Source organism: Rhinoraja longicauda, chromosome 7 (assembly GCF_053455715.1).
Source record: "Rhinoraja longicauda isolate Sanriku21f chromosome 7, sRhiLon1.1, whole genome shotgun sequence".
Lineage (NCBI taxonomy): Eukaryota > Metazoa > Chordata > Chondrichthyes > Rajiformes > Arhynchobatidae > Rhinoraja > Rhinoraja longicauda.
The window spans coordinates 38,143,561-38,163,822 of NC_135959.1; the positions used below are offsets into that span (position 1 = coordinate 38,143,561).

The window sequence follows — 20,262 nt, forward strand, 5'->3', positions numbered from 1 at the left end:
CTATAGTCAGTTTTGCATGGATTTGCACAGCAATAATTATTGACAGCTGGATGCAAACCTGCAAAACTAACTAGAGAAGCTTTAAATGCAAAAGTTCATATTACCGTTTGTTAGCTAGCAGTACTCAAGTGCTGATATTGCAGTAGATTATAATAACACTACCTGCACTATAAGCACTTTAATACTGCTCAAGCTAGTGAGCACATCTTCACACCATTAGCAGTCAACCCAATCCACCAGCAGTTTTGCATAGATTTGCACAACTAATTACTTCTTGTGGTGCAACCATGCAAAACTGGCAGGGAACTGCAGTACTATCACTGGAACCTCTATGGATACTCAAACCTGGAAACAGGAACTCAAGCTGATCAGTTACTTATGCCAGAAGGAGCACTTAGGGCAGTAGATTCTACTCTACTTCACTATCTGCACTAGATGCACCTTAACACAAGAGACTTTACCGATGATTCAGATGAATTAATTACTGTATTCCAGAACCCTCAGCTTCAGCGAGGAGGAGTTACTGTCACTATAATGCTTGAAGTGCCTCCACTGCAGTAGATTTTAGACACTACCTGCACTGTAAGCACTTTGACATTACTTCTGACAAAGGAAACTTCTTGTTTGTTCCAGCAAATTGACCTGCAAAAAAAAACCACATTGTATTGTTTAGTTTATTGTTAATTTATAACAGGCACAAAACAATCTAACTTTTAAACAAAAATGGCTCAAGCAGAGATCTGGGTATACTTCTTTTGCATCTTTCCGACTAGGTTAGACTTTTGTAGGGATTCAAGATGACGATTCAGCAAACATGGATGGTGAAAGCATTCTTTCTAATATTTGAATGCACTTGGTAGAATAGTAAAAAGATGAATTTGGGACTACACCAATTTTACTTTAATAGCACAAACCACAAAATTCAAATTGGGCTGGATCCAACAGGTTTCACATTTCATCACACAACTTTAAGTCTTCAACATGCAGGTCAGAGTTCAGACAACAGAAGGCATGGCATAAATCATCTGAAGATGATTAAACACAATTCAAGACTTGATGTGGATGACCAAATAGGCATCAGATAAGTACAAATCACATGATTTGAAGTGGCTTACTGGACGTGAAAATATATTGTAAAGATTTCAGCACATAGCTGATTTGTAAATCCAAAAGGACACACTTTCATTAAATATCACTGGAAACCCATTCTGACAATATTCTAAATCTGGCATGTAGTCTTGAGATAAAAATGTAAAACATAACAAGAAATACCAAGTGTCCATTAATGCTCGTATAAGGCTTTGGTGCTAAATACAAAATTTACCCACTAAATGCAACTCTGGATAAATGGCAAACAGCAAATTGACATTTTGCTGATATTTATTGTATAATAAAGTATCATAAATACCTCCAAAAGTGCAGGTAACCTAAAACTTCATTTTGCCATAAAAACACTGCAGTTGTTAATGTAACTGCAGGTCTAGTTTTCACGCCCTACTGAATGACCAATGTATGCCAGATTGTCTGGGGGGGGGGGGGGGGGAGATGACCAACAAACTGGAAATTAATATCAGCTCTGCTAATTGTTTAAAAGTGCACATTGAAGTTAAAAACGACTATTCACAACATTAAAATCAATGTTACAAGCTAGTTGTTTCCCTTCTGATCCAGGACCCCGTCTTGTACAGGTTTTACTGCAAGTTAATACTTTATCTTGAACAAAAGGTTCATTTTACCTCAAGAAAAAACAAAATGTAGTAGATGCAAACAAACGAGGGAAGAAGCCATGATACAAAGAATGTCGTTTACTGCTTTTGTGTGATTATGGGCAATTGAGGAAATCGACATTAATCAGTATTATTTCACCGTAAAAAAACGACTAATACTTGTATTAAAAAAAAATCCATCTCCAAACATGTCCTATCGTACAAAGAGGGCCACTGGCTGCGAAATAAAGTAATGCTTAAAGAACAAGAGCTCGCGCCACTCCTGCACGTTCCTTCTGTGTAAATAGCGCCTGAACGAGACCGATCGCACGCTGTGCTGATCTGCTCACACCACGCGTGGTTGCAACATGGGTACTCGAGACGGGGAGGCGGCCATTACGGGGAGGGGGCCGAGCTGCTGTATGGCTGGCCCGGTCGGGGCAGGCGGGCGGACAGGCTCCGCCATGTGGGCTCGCTCTCCGGCCCGCGCCACATGTTTGCACGAGCCGCCACTCGACGTCGCGGGTCAACGGTCGGTCAGAAATGACGCATCTGCCAAACCCTCTCTCCACTCCCTCCCTGTCCAAGCACCAAACGGTGCTTGGCTAAAACTAATCAACCACCGGCATAGCCAAAGCGGACAAAGGGGAGAGAGCGCGCGCGGGGCCGAGCTCGGTCCGATTTAATGCTTCACTCTCAAAAGAAAACCGCATGAAGGCGCAGGCCCGCGGCCTGTACGCGTGATACACTGCGCATGCGTATACGACCCTCCTCCTCTCCCCCCTCCCCCCCCCCAACAACATGGCGCCGCCGAGGCCAGAACCCTGGAAAAAAACTAAACCTCCCTGAAAAAAAATAACAGGCAGCGGAGATACACTCGAGCAATCCGCGCTCGCCTGGCCCGACCCCGGCCCCAAAACTACAGACCGTGGCGGGAAGAGGCCGATCCTCCAACGGACGCCCGCTGGCGGCACCATGCGCTGCGGCCGTTTATTTTACGAATCGGACAACACGCGGCCGCCAGCCCCGGGCGCGGGGGGAGGGGAGCGCGGGGCGGGGAAAGCGGTGCCGCGGCAGGAGGCGGCGGCCAGGCCGGGCAGCAGACTTGCACCGCGCCGCCCGGCCACCATGTGGCTTTGTTCTGACCAACTTTTTAGTTTCAGGAGGTTGTTAGGGACGACCCGAGGGCCGCCACTAGGCCCCCGCTCTCCGGAAGAGATTGGACCCAGCAAGGCTGGTGGAGCGAACAGAGCGCATAAAACAATCCTCCCCTCCCTCCACACGCTGTCCCCGCACTCGGGCGAGCGGCGGCCGCCGCGCCACCTCGGTGGAGGAGGCAGCGCCGACCACCACAAGGCTCTGCTTCCAACGCCCGCGCACATAACCCGGGTAGCAGGCCGCAACCGGGCGCCGGGGCCTGAAGCGGCAAACCGAGGGTCCCAGAGAAGCTACAGCCCGCAATAGTAGGCGGCAGAGGGCAAGAGAGCGCCCGCCGCCATCCGGCCCAGAGTCACTCACACACGGTGCCGATCGGAGCAGCGGCCTCCTGCTTCACTCCCGACCGACCAGCGGCTCCCCCTCGGCCGGGGGAAGTGCGTCCATCGACGAGCGCATCGGTGAGTCCCCGCTCACACTCAACTCGGTGCGTTTCTCCCCTTTCTTGAGAGGGGGGAGGAAAAAAAACCTCCTCCTCGAGGGACCGAGAGCGCAGACAGTTGAACTGCTGCAGTTTCTCGAAAGTGGCGCGAATGCAGCACCATGTGGGTGAATGAAGGGCGGTTCCCGACCCAACGTAAATATACTACACCCGGACTCATTAGCATGCGTCGGGGTGTCGATCAGAGCCGCTGCCACAGCAACCCTGGAAAAAAACTGCGTGCATGCAAGCAAGCAGCAACCCACATTGCAGCACAAACAGCTGCAAATTAAGTTTGCTTTAAATCAGATTGTACATGTACTTTATTTCTTTGAAATAGTCCTTAAACTTTCCTTAATAAATGAGGTTTAGCTATTTACAGTTATCAAAGAAAGTGCTGGGGCTCGATTGACTCGGAACAATTCACTTGTGCTCATTTTCTGCTTTTTTTGTTTTCATTTAAATCACAGAAGTACGAACCACGTGTAAGAGCGAAGGCATAACTTAAGATTTCACTTGGTTTTTTTAAACCGTCCATACAAACAAACATAAATTTACAAGTCCCCGTTCTTTAGGAAGGACACAACTCAGTAAGAAGACATTGTAATTCTAAAGCATACTTTTCAATAAAACGAATGTAGTCATAAATGTAACACGGAGAATATAATGGTTGTATTAGCGCAGAATTAGTATTAATCCAAGATCATCGAGATCCTAAGGTTTATTGAAATTTGCACATTGTTATGATTTGCATGTATGCAGCATGTATCCTACAACAGGACTGTTTATAAATTTTATATATTAATTAACCAAAATGAAGTTTCAAGATATGAACAAAAATCATTTTAAGGCAGATGCTTTAAGTCAATCAGTTGCCCAAATTATTAATTCTTTATATTTTGAATTTATTTATCATTACACTGAGAAACAATTCAGCAGTTTGGAATGATTTAAATTTGTAGAATTTGAATTCCCATGCCATCCGCTTAGTTGTAGTATTAATAACAGGCCACCTTTGGATGCCTGTTAGTATGCAATAACATAGACTGTTTATCATGTTTGACATCAACATAACATATTTTTGATCCCAATAGTTAATAACTGCATATCTAAAAAAAAAATTCAAAGAATCGCAATGACTTTGAGCTTTCCTTGATAAGTATCAAAATGAAACATCCTAATATGAGAACAATGACAAAAAGAAATATGAATATTTACTTAAATATGCAATAGGAAAAAGTGTCTGTAAAATGAAAATATGAATATTAGTCAGCATATCTATCAAAATACAAGTTTATGCTTGGACTCTGAAAATTTATAGAATTGGCGAAAGTAAGGCAGTAAATGTAAAGTATTTGGACCTTCAAGAAGTCACCACAAAGAACTCATGACTAAACATATATCAAATCAGGGAATATGAAGCAAAAGAAAATGCAATCTTAAACAAAACAGGAAACAAAATTGGTCTTAAGGCTAGTTAGCTAGATTTACAAAGGTTGTTCAATGATGTTCCACAAGAAAACAATAGCAAAATAAAATAAATTATACATTTACAAAATTAATTTATAATTGCTTTTGAATTTTTGTTTAGATGATGCGAAGATTGGAAATTAAAGGAAACCACCAAGCCTTCAAAATAACCAAGGTGGTGGAATAAAGGTGTATAATAGTACAAATTAACGAATTGAATATTAACACAGACAATAAAATGACATGTAAGTAAGCAAAACACTGGGGTAAATGTTCAAAATAGGTCTCTTTTCATGTTAAAGACCAGTACTCCATATAATTATTTGTAAATAATGAAAGAATTTTGTAATCTGTCACATTATGTTCATTTAGAATTAACACTAAGCTCAGGCGGATTGTCTGCCAGTCTACAATGACCCATATTAAAATCTTCATTGGTGTTTTTTAAGTTTGCCCAATTCCCAATGTCTGCGACCTCATCGAACTCCACAAGATTTCTGATTTGTTGTGCATTCAAGATTTTTCATCACATCATTTTTAATCAATCCATTTTACTGGTTGTACTGGTTCCAAACTCTCTCAAAATGCCTTTTTGCATGTAAGATGATTCTCAAAATGAGTGACCACCATTTCCAATCTATTCTGATATCATTTTCTACAGCACAATCTCAAGTTGTATCTGCTCTTTGTTTCATCATACTCCTGTTGAACCCCTTTGAGCCCTTTATTATGTTGGTATAACAATACAAATAGACATTGGTATTGTCTGTGACTTTTTTTAGTAGAAATGTTATTTGGATCATAGTATATACATATTTTCAGTAAGCTATCAGTACTTGGCATTACTGATTCTTTTATTCATGAATTTATACCCAAATATCTCCAAATTTAAATAAGACCTTGTAGTAATTAGTAATAATAAGAATTATGAGTTTGAGTTTAGTTTATTGTCATGTGTACCGAAGTACAGTGAAAAGCTTTTGTTGCGTGGTAACCATTCAGCGGAAAGACAATACATGATTACAATCGACCCATCCACAGTGTACAGATACATGATAAAGGGAATAACGTGATTAACGTTTAGTGCAAGACAAAGTCCAGTAAAGTCCAATCAAAGATAATCTGATGGTCACCAATTATTTAGGCAGTAGCTCAATACTGCTCTCTAGTTATTGGTAGGATGGTTCAGTTGCCTGATAACAGCTGGGAAGAAACTGTCCCTGAATCTGGAGGTGTGCAATTTCACACTTCTATAACTTTTGCCTGCATGGAGAGGGGAGAAGAGGGAGTGGGCAGGGTGCGATTCATCCTTGATGATGCTGGTGGGCTTGCCGAGGCAGCATGAGGTGTAAAAGGAGTCAACAGAAGGGAAGTTGGTTTGTGTGATGGTAGACACAAAATGCTGGAGTAACTCAGCAGGTCAGGTAGCATCTCAGGAGAGAAGGAATGGGTGACGTTTCAGATCGAGACTCTTCTTCAGACTGATGTCAGGGGAGGGGGCGGGACAAAGATAGAATGTAGTCAGAGACAGGAAGACTAGTGAGATAACTGGGAAGGGGAGGGGATAGAGAGGGAAAGCAGGGACTATCTGGGGTGTAAACTGCCCAAGCGAAATATGAGCTGTTCCTCCAATTTGCGCTGGGCCTCACTCTGACAATGAAGGAGGCCCAGGACAGAAAGGTCAGATTGGGAATGGGAGGGGGAGTTGAAGTGCTGGGCCACCGGGAGATCAAGTAGGTTAAGGCGGAGGTGTTCAGCGAAACTGTCGCCGAGCCTGCGCTTGGTGTCGCCGATGTAGAGAAGTTGACACCTGGAACAGCGGTTACAGTAGATGAGGTTGGAGGAGGTGCAGGTGAACCTCTGCCTCACTTGGAAATACTGTTTGGGCCCTTGGATGGAGTCGAGGGGGTAGGTATAGGGACAGGTGTTCCACTTCATGCGGTTGCAGGGGAAAGTACCTGGGGAGGGAGTGGTTTGGGTGGGAAGGGACGAGTTGTTCAGGGGGGTTTGAAGGGAACGGTCTCTGCGGAAAGCAGAAATGGATGGAGATGGGAAGATGTGGCCAGTAGTGGATCTCGTTGGAGGTGGCAAAAATGTTGGAGGATTATATGTTGTATGCAATGGCTAATAGGGTGAAAGGTGAGGACAAGGGGGCTCTGTCCTTGCACTAATGCGGGGAGAGGGAGCAAGAGCGGAATTGTAAGATATCGAGGAGACCCTAGTGAGAGCCTCAACTATAATGGAAGAGGGGAACCCCCGTTTCCTAAAGAATGAGGACATGTCAAATGCCCTGGTATGGAACACCTCATCCTGGGCACAGATGCGGTGTAGACGGAGGAATTGGCTGTAGGGGATAGAGTCTTTGTGATGGTCTTTTCTGCATGTAGAATTCTCTGCAATTTCTTGCGGTCTTGGATGGAGCTGTTCCCAAACCATGCTGTGATGCATCCCGTTAAAATACGGCATATCTGTAGAAGTTTGTGAGAGTTATTGGGGATTGCCAAACTTCCTAAGCCTTCTTCGGAAGTAGAGGCGTGGTATGCTTTTTTGGCCATTGCTTCAATATGGGTGGTCCAGGACAAGTTGTTGGTGATATTTACTTCTAGAAATTTGAAGCTTTCAACCATCTCTACTTCGGCGCGTTCAATGCAAACCTTGGTATGTGTACCGCTTTGCATCCTGAAGTCAATAACTATCTCCCTTTTCTTCAGATAGTTCCTCTGTCCCTCTCTTCCCCCTCCCCCTTCCCAGTTCTCCCACTAGTCTTCCTGTCTCCTACTACATCCTATCTTTGTCCCGCCCCCTCCCCTGACATCAGTCTGAAGAAGGGTCTCGACCCGAAACGTCACCCATTCCTTCGCTCCAGAGATGCTGCCTGACCCGTTGAGTTACTCCAGCATTTTGTGTCTATCTCCCTTTTCTTGCTGACTTTGAGTGAAAGGTTGTTGTCCCCACACCAGGTCACGAGGTTCTCAATCTCTTTCCTGTATCCGGTCTCATCATTATTGAAATCCGGCCTACAATGGTGGTGTCTTCTGCAAATTTGTGAATTGAAGTGGATTTTTACTTGGCTGCAGAGTCGTGGGTGTACAAGGAGTAAAGAAGGGGGCTGAGAATGCATCCTTCTGGAGCACCAGTGGAGGGTTATTGTAGAGGATGATTTGTCCCCCAACCCTCACTGATTGGGATCTTATGACGAAACTGTGATTTCTAGCAGTTATGGAAAACAAGATATGTTGTTGACATTTGTATATAGACATTTGAAAAGCTTTATCATTGTGTAACTAAGTTGTTAATGCAAACTAAATTCAGTAAAATGAATCCACTGAAATGCGGTTAATTCGAATTGAAAGTAAAAACCAAAATTCAAGTCTTCTCAACAAGGTGTTTTCACATTACACCTATTTAACAACCACAAATTTAATATTCTTATCTAAGTATATTCACAAGAAAATAATTATAAAAATACACTTATAACGCTGTCTTTTTTTTGCAATTTGTTGAACTAGGATGCTACATGTCAAAATTTGATGTTGTCTCATGACCTTAATTACACATAATTCCGATAAACACTGAATAGCTCATATTTAGCTTTGTGCTTATTTTAACTCTTATCTAAACAGGTCCTGGGACTCTTTGGGAGCGCAACAATAATGGGTTAGAATTTGTTCAGATAAATTCAAACAAAACCATAAAGTCATGCAGCAAGAAACAGGTTCGTCAGCTCACCAAGTCCACACCAATCACTAAGCAGCTATTTTTACACAAATCCTTCCCTAACCCATTTAATTCTCTTCACATTCCCACAATTCGCCGACTCTTCTTCATGCAAAAGGCAATTTACAATGGCATGATCAAGTGTATCCTCGGAACATGTGGGCAGTTAGGGAAGAAAGTAAGGAGGCCCTTACAAAGATATTTTCATCATCTTTAACCACAGCCGAATTTCTGGAAGACAATAGTGTGATTGATGTTGTACCGTTATTTAAGAAGGACAGCAAGGAGAAGCCATTGAACTACAGGTGAGACTGACATTGGTGGTGGGTAAATTACTGGAGGGACAGGATCTTCCACCATTTGGATGGACAGGAACTGATTAGAGAAAGTCAGCACAGATTTGTGCGTAGGAAATCATGTCTCACCTATCTGTTATAGATTACTATGATCATGATCAGCTAGGCAAGTGGGCTGAGGAATGGAAAATGGTGTTCAATTCAGATAAGTATGACGTATAGCATTTACTGAAGTCAAGCTAGGGTAGGACTTTCACAGTCAGCAGTAGGGCCTGGGGTGCGTTATAAAACAGAGGGACCTTGGAGTACAAATATCTATTTCCCTGAAAGAGGTGTCACAGGTAGACAGGGTAATGACATTTGGCACGTTGGCCTTAATCAATCAAGTCACTGAGTCTAGAAGTTGAAACGTTATGTTGCAGTTGTACAAACGTTTGTTATGCCGCATGGAGTATCATGCTTTGTACAGCTTTGGTTTTCCTGCTGTAGGAAAAACATTATTAAGCTGAAAAAAATGCCAAGAAGATTTACGAGGATGTTGCCAGGACTCGAGAGGCCGAATCAAAGGGAAAGGTTGAACATGCTAGGACTTTATTTCTTGAAGTGTGAGAGACTAAGGAGTGACCTTATAGAAGTATATAAAATCTGAGAGGTAATTTCTTCACACACAGGGTGGTTACCTCTCTATGAAACGAGTTGCCAGAGAAAGTGGTTGAGGCAGGTATAATAACATAATTTAAAAGGCAAAAACTCAATGGGTCAGACAGCATCTCTGGAGAACATAGATAGGTAATGTTTCGGTTTGGACCCTTCTTCAGACTGTAGGGGGGAGAAAGCTGTCTCCCCCCTACTACCATCAGTCTGAAGAAGGATCCTGACCCAAAACATTTCCTGTCCTTGTTCCCCAAAAATGCTGCCTAACCTGCTGAATTAGTTTTAGTTTTAGAGATACAACATGGAAACAGGCCCTTGGACCCACCAAGTTCATGCTGATCATCGATCACCCATCCACACTAGTGCCACGTTATCCCACTTTCACATCCACTCACTGGAGCAATCTTACAGAGGCCAATTAATCCAAAAAACCGACACGTCTTTGGGATGTGGGAGGAAATGAGCACCCGGAGGAGAGTTTCTGCTCAGTGGTAACACCTAGAATATTGCTACTACAGGATCCCGCTGCCGTTGAATCTCGGAGTGATTCCTATGTCTGGATTTTCTCCAAGTCTTGCAGTATTTGGATGTGGACTTTAATATTATCTGTGGAGTCAGAATGGTGCTGGACTTCATAGAATCATCAGCAAAGATCCATACTTCTGACTTATGACAAAGGAAAGTCATTGATGAAGCAGCTTAATATGCTTGAGCTTAGGACACTTTCCTGAAGGACTCCTGTAACAGATAGTTGATCTCCAACCACCATAACCATCTTCCTTTGTGCTAGTTATGAATCCAACCAGGGGAGAGTTTTCCTCTTGTTTCCCATTGACTCCACTGTTGTATTTGATCAAATGGTGCATTGATGTCAATGACAGTTACTTTCACCACCTCTAGAATTCAGCTCTTTGGTCAATTTTAGACCAAGGCTGCAATAAGGTCAGGAACTGAGTTGAGCTTCTCTGAGTATGCTATTGCTAAGTAATTGCTGTTTGATAACACCATCGATAATCCCCTCCTTGCTTTACTGATGAACAAGAGAAATAATGGGGCAATAATTGCTTGGGTTGGACTTGTGCTGTTCTTCAGTTCTTTGCTTTCGAACCCATTTGGGAAAATAGTGAAGAAAATCATGCTGCGAAGTGACTGGCAAAATAATTTTCTATGTGAACAGTTTTAGATACCCTAAATTCAAGGATGTAAATTGGTTGATGGGGGTAATTTTGACTTTGGGTAATCATTTGAAATGGGCAGTTGTGGCGACTCCTGAGAGTTAGGCCACTCCTTGGCCGAACCCTCGGCACTGAGACTGACAGGGTCTGGGCACTGCCCAGTCCACGGTGTTTCTCACCAGGGTTGGGGAGAGAGAGGAGAATGAACATGTGTGCTGGCAGCTTGTTGTGTTAATAAAGCCATCCCGACTGAACTAACCTGGGGTCTAGCCTTATTTCGGGCTGAACCGATCGCTCTCACTACATTGGTGACCCTGATGCTCCAAACTCGTCATTTTGGAGCACAACATGCAAGACGGCAACCAGCTTCCCGCTACTCTGGCCGACCAGGCCCAGATGAACGCGGTCGCCCTGAAGCTACCGACCTTCTGAACCTCCCAGCCGCATGTTTGGTTTCAGCAGGCTGAGGCCCAGTTCCAATTCCGCGGGATCACAGTCGACGAGACCCGTTTCTACTACATCGTCAGCACGCTTCACCAGGAAACGGCCACACCTGCGCGATCCCCCGGCGGCCGCTAAATATGAAGGCCTCAAAGCGCTGCTTCAGGCTCGGCCACATGGAGCGAGCGGCGTGGATCCTCAACATAGGCGGGCTCGGTGATCGGAAGCCGTTGGCCCTCATGAGCGGGGTGCTTACCCTCATGGACAGCCACAAGCCCTGCCTTCTGTTTGAGTTCGCAATCCTGCAGCAGTTGCCGGACGACATCCGCCTGCTCCTCTCTGGGGCCGATGACCTGTGGCTGACCTATCGGTGGGAGATGGGCATGCTGGATCGAGGGCCTGCAGTGCCAGGGACATCGCAGCAGGGCGGCGCGTCTATCGATCGGGTGTCGGCAGCTTTCCGGAGGACCCAGTGACTGTCCCCTGCATTCACCGGGGGTTCGGCTGCACCAGCCCCAAGCCAGTTGGTCCCGGCCTCGCCGGTAGAGGGAGCTGGTGTTACTACCACCAGCACCGGGGTTCCGCAGTTCGACAGTGCCGCCAGCCCTGCTCGTACCCGGGAAACGCCAGGGCCGGCCGCCAGTAGTCGCTGTGGCAGCCGGCCAGATACACCACCTCTACGCTTGGGACTGACATTCGGGACGCCGGTTCCTCGTTGACACCGGGGCGGAGGTGAGCGTTTTGCCCCCGTCGGGAGTCCATACTCGTTCAGATAAGCAGGGGCCATCGCTCACCACTGTGAATGGCAGCCCCATCCAGACGTATGGGGTTCGCACGGTCCGGCTTATTTTTGGTCTCTGTCATTTCACCTGGACCTTTACAGTTGCCGACGTCTTCCAGCCGTTGTTGGGCGCCGATTTCCTCCGGGCTCAATCCCTGTGGGTGGATGTGAGGGGGCAGCGCCTGGTTCATGCTGCAACGATGGAGTCGATCTCCTTACGCCCAGCTGCATCGGCTGCACCACGCTGCTACCCGGTGTCTTCCGTGAACAATGTCTCTGCCCAGATATTGTCGGACTTTCCCGATATATTGACCCCCAATTTCAGTCAGCTAGCCCAAGCACAGAGTGGTGCACCGTATCCTCACCTCCGGACCGCTGCTCCACGCACGTGCGCGCAGACTTCGCCCTGACAAGCACCGTATCGCCAGGGAGGAGTTCCAGCAGATGGAGGCCACGGAGATTGTCCAGCGCTCCGACAGCCCATGGGCGTCCCCATTGCACATGGTGCCCAAGGTGTCCGGAGGCTGGAGGCCTTGTGGGGATTACGGACAACAGGAGCCACCCTCGTCCATGCTGCAGCACCTCCGTGAGAAGGTGGGCGTGCTCTCTCCTGTCCCTTCGTCTTGCCATGGGGTGATTCGTCCCCACATCCCATCTGCTCTCCAGGACTGTCCGTACGTGTTCCTGGGTCGTGACACTCATTGGACGCCGCTGGGTCGTGACGCTCATCGTGATGCTTATCAGACGCCTCATCGGAGGGCCCTTTCCGGGTGCTGCAGACTGGGCCTACCACGTTCGTTTTGGATATAGGAGGCCGACGTGAGACTGTGTCGGTGGCTCACCTTAAGCCGGCCCATTTGGACATCAGTCAACCCGTGCAGGTGGCCCAGCCTCGTCGTTGGGGGAGTCCTCAGTCCTGGCCGCTCCCGACTGTGCCTACACTGGCCCCTGAGAGAGTGGATGTGCGTACGAGGTCCATCTACCTCGTTTGTCTGCCTGTTCGTTTCGTGCCTCCGGTTCTGGGTGGGGGGGGGGGGGGGTCCTGTGGCAACTCCTGAGAGTTAGGCCACTCCTTGGCCGAACCCTCGGCACTGAGACTGACAAGGTCTAGACAATGCCCAGTCCACGGTGTTTCTCACCAGGGGTTGTGGAGAGAGAGGAGAGTGAACATGTGTGCTGGCAGCTTGTGTTAATAAAGCCATCCCAACTGAACTAACCTGGCTTCTAGCCTTATTTCGGGCTGAACCGATCGCTCTCGCTACGCAGTATTGATTTATACGTCTCTTAATTGTACTATTTAATTCAGGATGATGCTTCTCTTTGAATGGACTAGTGAAGCATTATGATGTGCAACCTTCCAATGAAAATCAGATTGTGGTTGTGGAAAATAATTTCTCATCAACAGCATGACCGTACTGCTCAAACTTTCAGCCTCCAAATGTGTGCTGCTTTGGAAGTTTATGGTATCACAAAGAAAAGAGAGAATTTGTTTTTTAAATATGCAGCAGTACACCCATTTACTTTTCACTGCACGGATACGAATATGAAGTCCAGAACAAGGGGTCACAGTTTAAGGATAAGGGGGGAAGTCTTTTAGGACCGAGATGAGAAAGTTTTTTTTCACACAGAGAGTGGTGAATCTGTGGAATTCTCTGCCACAGAAGGTAGTTGAGGCCAGTTCATTGGCTATGTTTAAGAGGGAGTTAGATGTGGCCCTTGGGGCTAAAGGGATCAGGGGGTATGGAGAGAAGGCAGTTACGGGATACTGAGTTGGATGATCAGCCATGATCATATTGAATGGCGGTGCAGGCTCGAAGGGCCGAATGGCCTACTCCTGCACCTATTTTCTATGTTTCTATGTTTCTATGTCTGGGCAGAAGACCTAATCTAAGCTACATTCTTCAGAATGTACTCAGTGAATCTTGGCAATTGGGACTCGAAGAAAACAAATCATACGTCAGTGCCCATGTGTGTTTAGGTTAAGTGCCTGTGTTGTGTGTATTTGTCCATGCACATACTGTTTGTGGGCTCAGTTTGTGGAGTAGAATCAGATCACCAATCATCTAGGAGCTCTTAGCCATTGCTCTGTCAAGATCACATTGTAGTTGTTGTGCAACTGCTAACCCACATTAAAAAATGAAGGGAAATATAACTTCGACCAGAAATTGTTACTATACTTTTTGGAGCAGAAACAAGGAACTGCAGATATTGGTTTATAACGAAAGACACAAATGTTGTACTTCGTGGTCCGGTATCTGTTATACCTTTGTTATGACCCTGGACGGACCACAAGTACACGAGTTTAAAAGGTTATAATGCTGCAGCTTAAATCCAGGCTGTTTATTCCACGGCCACCTGGAACCAGAGTGCCCACCTAATCCACTCATTCTCTTATATACATGTTACTACACAGGCAAACAAAGTAGTCCTTGTGATACAACAAAGTAGTCCCTGCAATATCACAATATCCCCCTTGACTTATATAAAATCTTTGTTTTGTCTACTTTTTTTTGTTTGCTTTTTTTTCTTTACCTTTCTGGGGCAAAAATATATTTAACAAACAAAACTAAAACACAATTGCTTTTTGTGCCTTCATGGTGGTCACTCATCTCCGGGTGGTCACTCATTGGCTGGTGGTCACTCATCTCTGGGTGGTCACTCATCTCCGGGTGGTCACTCATCTCCGGGTGGTCACTCATCTCTGGGTGGTCACTCATCTCCAGGTGGTCACTCATCTCTGGGTGGTCACTCATCTCCGGATGGTCACTCACTCTCCGGGTGGTCACTCATCTCCCCGGGCATGAACCGGGATGATCCGCCCTCCCTCCGGCCGGTCTGCCTAGCCTCCTCCTAGTGAAGCGGCGGCCGCATCCAGACTGGCGGCGGCTATCGACTGCCTCAGGCCTAGGGCTATCCCGACTCTCCGGTCACCGCGTCGCGCCTTGGTGAGTGCTCAGTCTCTCGTTCGGTCTTACCGGTCGCCGCGCCCCTGTGCGTGGCCGGTCTCTCCGGTCGCCGCGCCTCTGTGCGTGGCCGGTCTCTCCGGTCGCCGCGCCTCTGTGTGTGGCCGGTCTCTCCGGTCACCGCGCCTCCGTGTGTGGCCAGTCCCTCCAGTTTCCGAACTTGGACCTGCACAGGGCTGGGGCGCGATGTGGGCCTTCACTCACCACCCTCAGCTGCTTGCAGTATCCCGTCGGCGCTGACTTCTTATCAGGTACTTACATGTATAAATTATATGCAATCCACATATATGTACATATATATATCAGAGCTTCCAATGCAAAACATTAAGCTTTTAGTAATACACACAGAATATTACACGGATAATTACACAAATTATTCATTTTTAGTCCATATCTTCCCTTCAAGAAGCAGACTTGCTGTGTAGATCAGTGTAGTGTAGGCTCTAGATGAGTGAAGGTTGTTGCTCCACCGCGATGATGTGTCTTGCAACGCTGGGCTCGCACTGCTGGGCTCGCACTATGCAGCTCCCAGCAACTGTAACCGCGGTGCGATCGGACCTCGGCTGGCCCTGCCCACAGGTGCTCCCGGCCGCTGCCGCTCAATGTCGGTACGCGCTGCCGTTGCCTCGGGCCCAGGGCCGTCCCGACTCTTCAGTCGCCGCGCCTGGGTGAGTACGCAGTCTCTCGACCTTACCAGTCGTCACGCCGCCGTGGGTGGTCAGTCCCTCCGGTCGCCGAACTCCTCCGTGGGTGCCGGGTCTCTCCGAGAAGCAGTCTCAGGTTTCCGAACGCGGGCCTGCATAGGTGCTGGGGCGCGATGTGGGCCTTCACACACCTCCCTCAGCAGCTTGCAGCGTCACGTCGGCAGCTTGGCGCTGACCTCCGATCAGGTAACTATACCTACATATAATGGCCCTGTCGAATTGCAATCCAACCATCCCTTACCGAGCTGGAAACTTTTAATCTTCTTTAGGGCTCTATTTAAAAAAAAATTTTTTTTAACTTGTTAACCATTTTGCTTGGGTTTTTTCTTTACCTTTCTAGGCTAATCACCAAACCGCTGCCACCATGTTGTACTTCGTGGTCCGGTATCATATCATATCATATCATATATAAACAGCCGGAAACAGGCCTTTTCGGCCCACCAAGTCCGTGCCGCCCAGCGATCCCCGCACATTAACACTATCCTACACCCACTAGGGACAATTTTTACATTTACCCAGCCAATTAACCTACATACCTGTAGGTCTTTGGACATATCTGTTATACCTTTATTATGACTCTGGACGGACCACAAGTACACGTGTTTAAAAAGGTTATAATGCTGGAGCTTAAATCCAGGCTGTTTATTCCACGGCCACCTGGAACCAGAGTGCCCACCTAATCCACTCATTCTCTTATATACATGTTACTACACAGGCAAACAAAGTAGTCCCTGCAATATCACAACAACAAAGTACTGGAGTAACTCAGCGGGCCAGGCAGCATCTCTGGAGAATATGGGATGTCGAATATAGAACATTTTAGGTCAGGATTATTCTTCAGACTTTTAAGCATGCAAGTAGGGCTTGTGCTCAATTTTAGCCAAAGTTACATAGAGGACAAAAGTGCCGAGGAAATTCTTGACACCTCTCTAAAAGTTTAAATCTGTGGACATCTATTTGAGAAGCATGGCATTTGACTTCATTTAATGGAAACTGAAATGGCATAATGCTATGATTGCCAACAATCAGTTCCTTGCCAACCCTTTCAAGTTTATTAACATTTCTGTTCACATCACAGCTTCAGATCACCCCAGAATTCCATCTTTGGATTATTTATTTTCGTGAATTGCAAAAAGCAGTTCAGCAACATACTTAAAAATCATCAGACCTACTTCTCCTTCTGAGCAACCAATGAATAACTCCACCTCCCGAATTACATAAAAGTCCACTACTATGCTCTCTGATGATTGAACATAAAGATCTGATTTAATTGCAAACCAAGCATAAAAAATTAAATTAAGATGCTACTAGCCACAATTCCTCTGGGAACATATCACAATCAAAGCATGAACTTCATCCTGCTCAACCGTAAGTGCAACATGTTCCCTGCTCTTATTCCGAGAACTTTATTTTTCCAGCTCTGCTAAATATCTGCCTCCGTTATTATTTCTTCTTGCTTCCACCAAGAAAAACCTAGTGTATGTGCCACTTTGATATTTAGCAATATCAACACCAAGAACAGTTCGTAGCATTTGTATTGTATCATTAAACTATTAACATCCCAGGCACGTCGTAAAAATATTAACAATGTAAATTTAACTCATTGAGTGAATGAAGCATAATCTGACTTACTATAGGCAGGAAAACTTCTGATAACAGATTTACAGAGGGTGGTATGTGCAAGGTATTTTTTGAAAACATTAAGCCCAGAAGAAACGTAAATGGATGAGGGTTTTGGCATCACACAAACTGAAGCAGCAGCAGAATCAAACAAAGTTATTCAGATTGGATTTGTGTAATCTGCATTATGTGGCAGGATTCAATGCTGGGCTCACTGCCATCTGCATTCACAATTTGAATGAGAATATAGCTGCAAGAGACTGCAGATGCTGGAACCTTGAGCTAAAATTAAAGTGCTGGAGGAACTCAGAGGGCCGGGTCATATCCCTCTAAACCTTTCTGTGCAGGGAATGGACAAATGAATCGGGCCCTTTTCAGACTTATTTAGGACTGGACGAAGTGGACCTAGTGGACGAAGGTAAGTGAGCCAAGAATATAAAGGAGGATAGTAAAGGCTTCCTTAGGTACGTGAAGAGGAAAAAAATAGTTAAGACAAATAAGGGTCTCTTGAAGACAGAAGCAGGTGAATTTATTATGGGGAACAAGGAAATGGCAAACGGGTTGAACAGGTACTTTGGATCTGTCTTCACTAAGGAAGACACCAACAATCTCCCAGATGTACTAGTGGACAGAAGTCCTAGGGTGACGGAGGAACTGAAGTAAATTCACATTAGGCAGGAAATGGTGTTGGGTAGACTGATGGGACTGAAGGCTGATAAATCCCCAGGGCCTGATGGTCGACATCCCAGGTTACTTAAGGAAGTGGCTCTAGAAATCGTGGACTCATTGGTGATCATTTCCCAATGTTCTATAGATTCAGGATCAGTTCCTGTGGATTGGAGGGTGCCTAATGTTATTGCACTTTTTAAGAAAGGAGGGAGAGAGAAAACGGGAAATTATAGGCCAGTTAGCCTGACATCAGTGGTGGGAAGATGCTGGAGTCAATTATAAAAGAAGTAATTGCGGAACATTTGGATAGCGGTAACAGGATCGGTACGAGTCAGCATGGATTTACGATGGGGAAATCATGCTTGACTAATCTTCTGGAATTTATTGAGGATGTAATTACGAAAATGGACAAGGGAGAGCCAGTGGATGTAGTGTACCTGGACTTTCAGAAAGCATTTGATAAGGTCTCACATAGGAGATTAGTGGGCAAGATTAGAGCACATGGTATTGGGGTTCGGTTACTGACATGGATAGAAAATTGGTTGGCAGACAGGAAACAAAGAGTAGGGATTAAAGGGTCCCTTTCAGAATGGCAGGCAGTGAATAGTGGGGTACCGCAAGGCTCGGTGCTGGGACCGCAGCTATTTACAATATACATTAATGACTTAGATGAAGGGATTAAAAGTAACATTAGCAAATTTGCGGATGACACAAAGCTGGATGGCAGTGTGAACTGTGAGGAGGATGCTATGAGGATGCAGGGTGACTTGGACAGGTTGTGTGAGTGGGCAGATGCATGGCAGATGAAGTTTAATGTGGATAAATGTGAGGTTATCCACTTTGGTGGAAAGAACAGGAAGGCAGATTATTATCTGAATGGTGTCAAGTTAGGAAATGGGGAAGTACAGAGAGATCTGAGTGTCCTTGTTCATCAGTCACTTAAAGTTAGCATGCAGGTACAGCAGGCAGTGAAGAAAGCTAATGGCATGTTGGCCTTTATGACAAGAGGAGTTGAGTATAGGAGCAAAGAGGTCCTTCTGCAGTTGTACAGGCCCCGAGTGAGACCGCACCTGGAGTACTGTGTGCAGTTTTGGTCTCCAAATTTGAGGAAGGATATTCTTGCTATTGAGGGCGTGCAGCGTAGGTTCACTAGGTTAATTCCCGGAATGGCGGGACTGTCGTATGTTGAAAGACTGGAGCGACTACGCTTGTATACGCTGGAATTTAGAAGGATGAGAGGGGATCTTATTGAAACGTATAAGATTATTAAGGGATTGGACACATTAGAGGCAAGAAACATGTTCCCTATTTTGGGGGAGTCCAGAACCAGAGGCCACAGTTTAAGAATAAGGGGTAGGCCATTTAGAACAGAGAGTTGTAATTCTGTGGAAGGCAGTGGAGGCCAATTCTCTGGATGTTTTCAAGAGAGAGCTAGATAGAGCTCTTAAAGATAGCGGAGTCATGGGGTATGGGGAGAAGGCAGGAATGGGGTACTGATTGTGAATGATCAGCCATGATCACATTGCGGTGCTGGCTCGAAGGGCCGAATGGCCTCCTCCTGCACCTATTGTCTATTGTTCATTGACCCATTGGGCCCAAACTACTCCTGCATTGGTGCAGCACTCTCTCCTCCCCCACTCCTCCTCTCCTCTCCACCCTCCTTCTCCCCCTCCCTCCCTCGCCCCCCCCCACCCACCTCGGCCTCCACCTTCACCAATGCCCGGCCTCACCGCCGCTACTGCTGCTGCTGCCTTTCCCCTTGGCCCACCTCAGCCTCGCAGTTACCAGTCACATCTAGGCCCAGGCCCAGGCTCCGGCTGCTTCCCCCTGCACCAGGCCTGTTTCTCCCGCCCCCAAGAGACAGGCCCCTGCTTAACGGGCCCCAACTGCGCAGGCACGGATGCATTTGTTTTGCGCACACGTGAATGCGGCGGCTATCTTACGTAAGTACCAAATCAACGGAGCCCCAACTGCGCATACGCGGTTTTTTAAACTTTAAAATGTGAATAACTTTTAAAATATAACCGATTTCAATGAAACTTCTTCCATAGGACCATGGGATGACGATGAGTAAGGCGGCCCTAAATTTGTCGCACTATCGTGTACCGTTTTGGCTGTTGTTCAGGAACAAGCGAACAAACAAGAGTTTTAGTATGTAGATGAGAACATAGTTGGCATTGTTAATGTTTGTGAATTATGCCAAAATTGGTGATATAGTAAACAATAAAGGTTATTGAAAATTAACAACAAGATTCTGATGATCTGGGGAAGTGGGCCAACAAATAGTACATGTAATTTTACTCTTGCAATTATGAAGTGTTGGATTTTCATAAGTTAAACTGGGGCAGGGCACGCACAATGCATGGTAGGGCCGCAAAGAGTATAGTAATAATAATAATAATAATGCATTACATTTATATAGTGCTTTTC

General features: G+C 45.9%; 1 long non-coding RNA gene across 1 annotated transcript; it reads left to right on the forward strand.

The window, feature by feature from the left end:
• Nucleotides 1-2,770: 2,770 nt before the first annotated feature.
• Nucleotides 2,771-20,007, forward strand: LOC144595511 (uncharacterized). Its single transcript, XR_013547507.1, has 3 exons — nt 2,771-3,322; nt 4,934-5,057; nt 19,884-20,007. It is a non-coding gene; the product is annotated as an uncharacterized LOC144595511 (long non-coding RNA).
• Nucleotides 20,008-20,262: the final 255 nt, after the last annotated feature.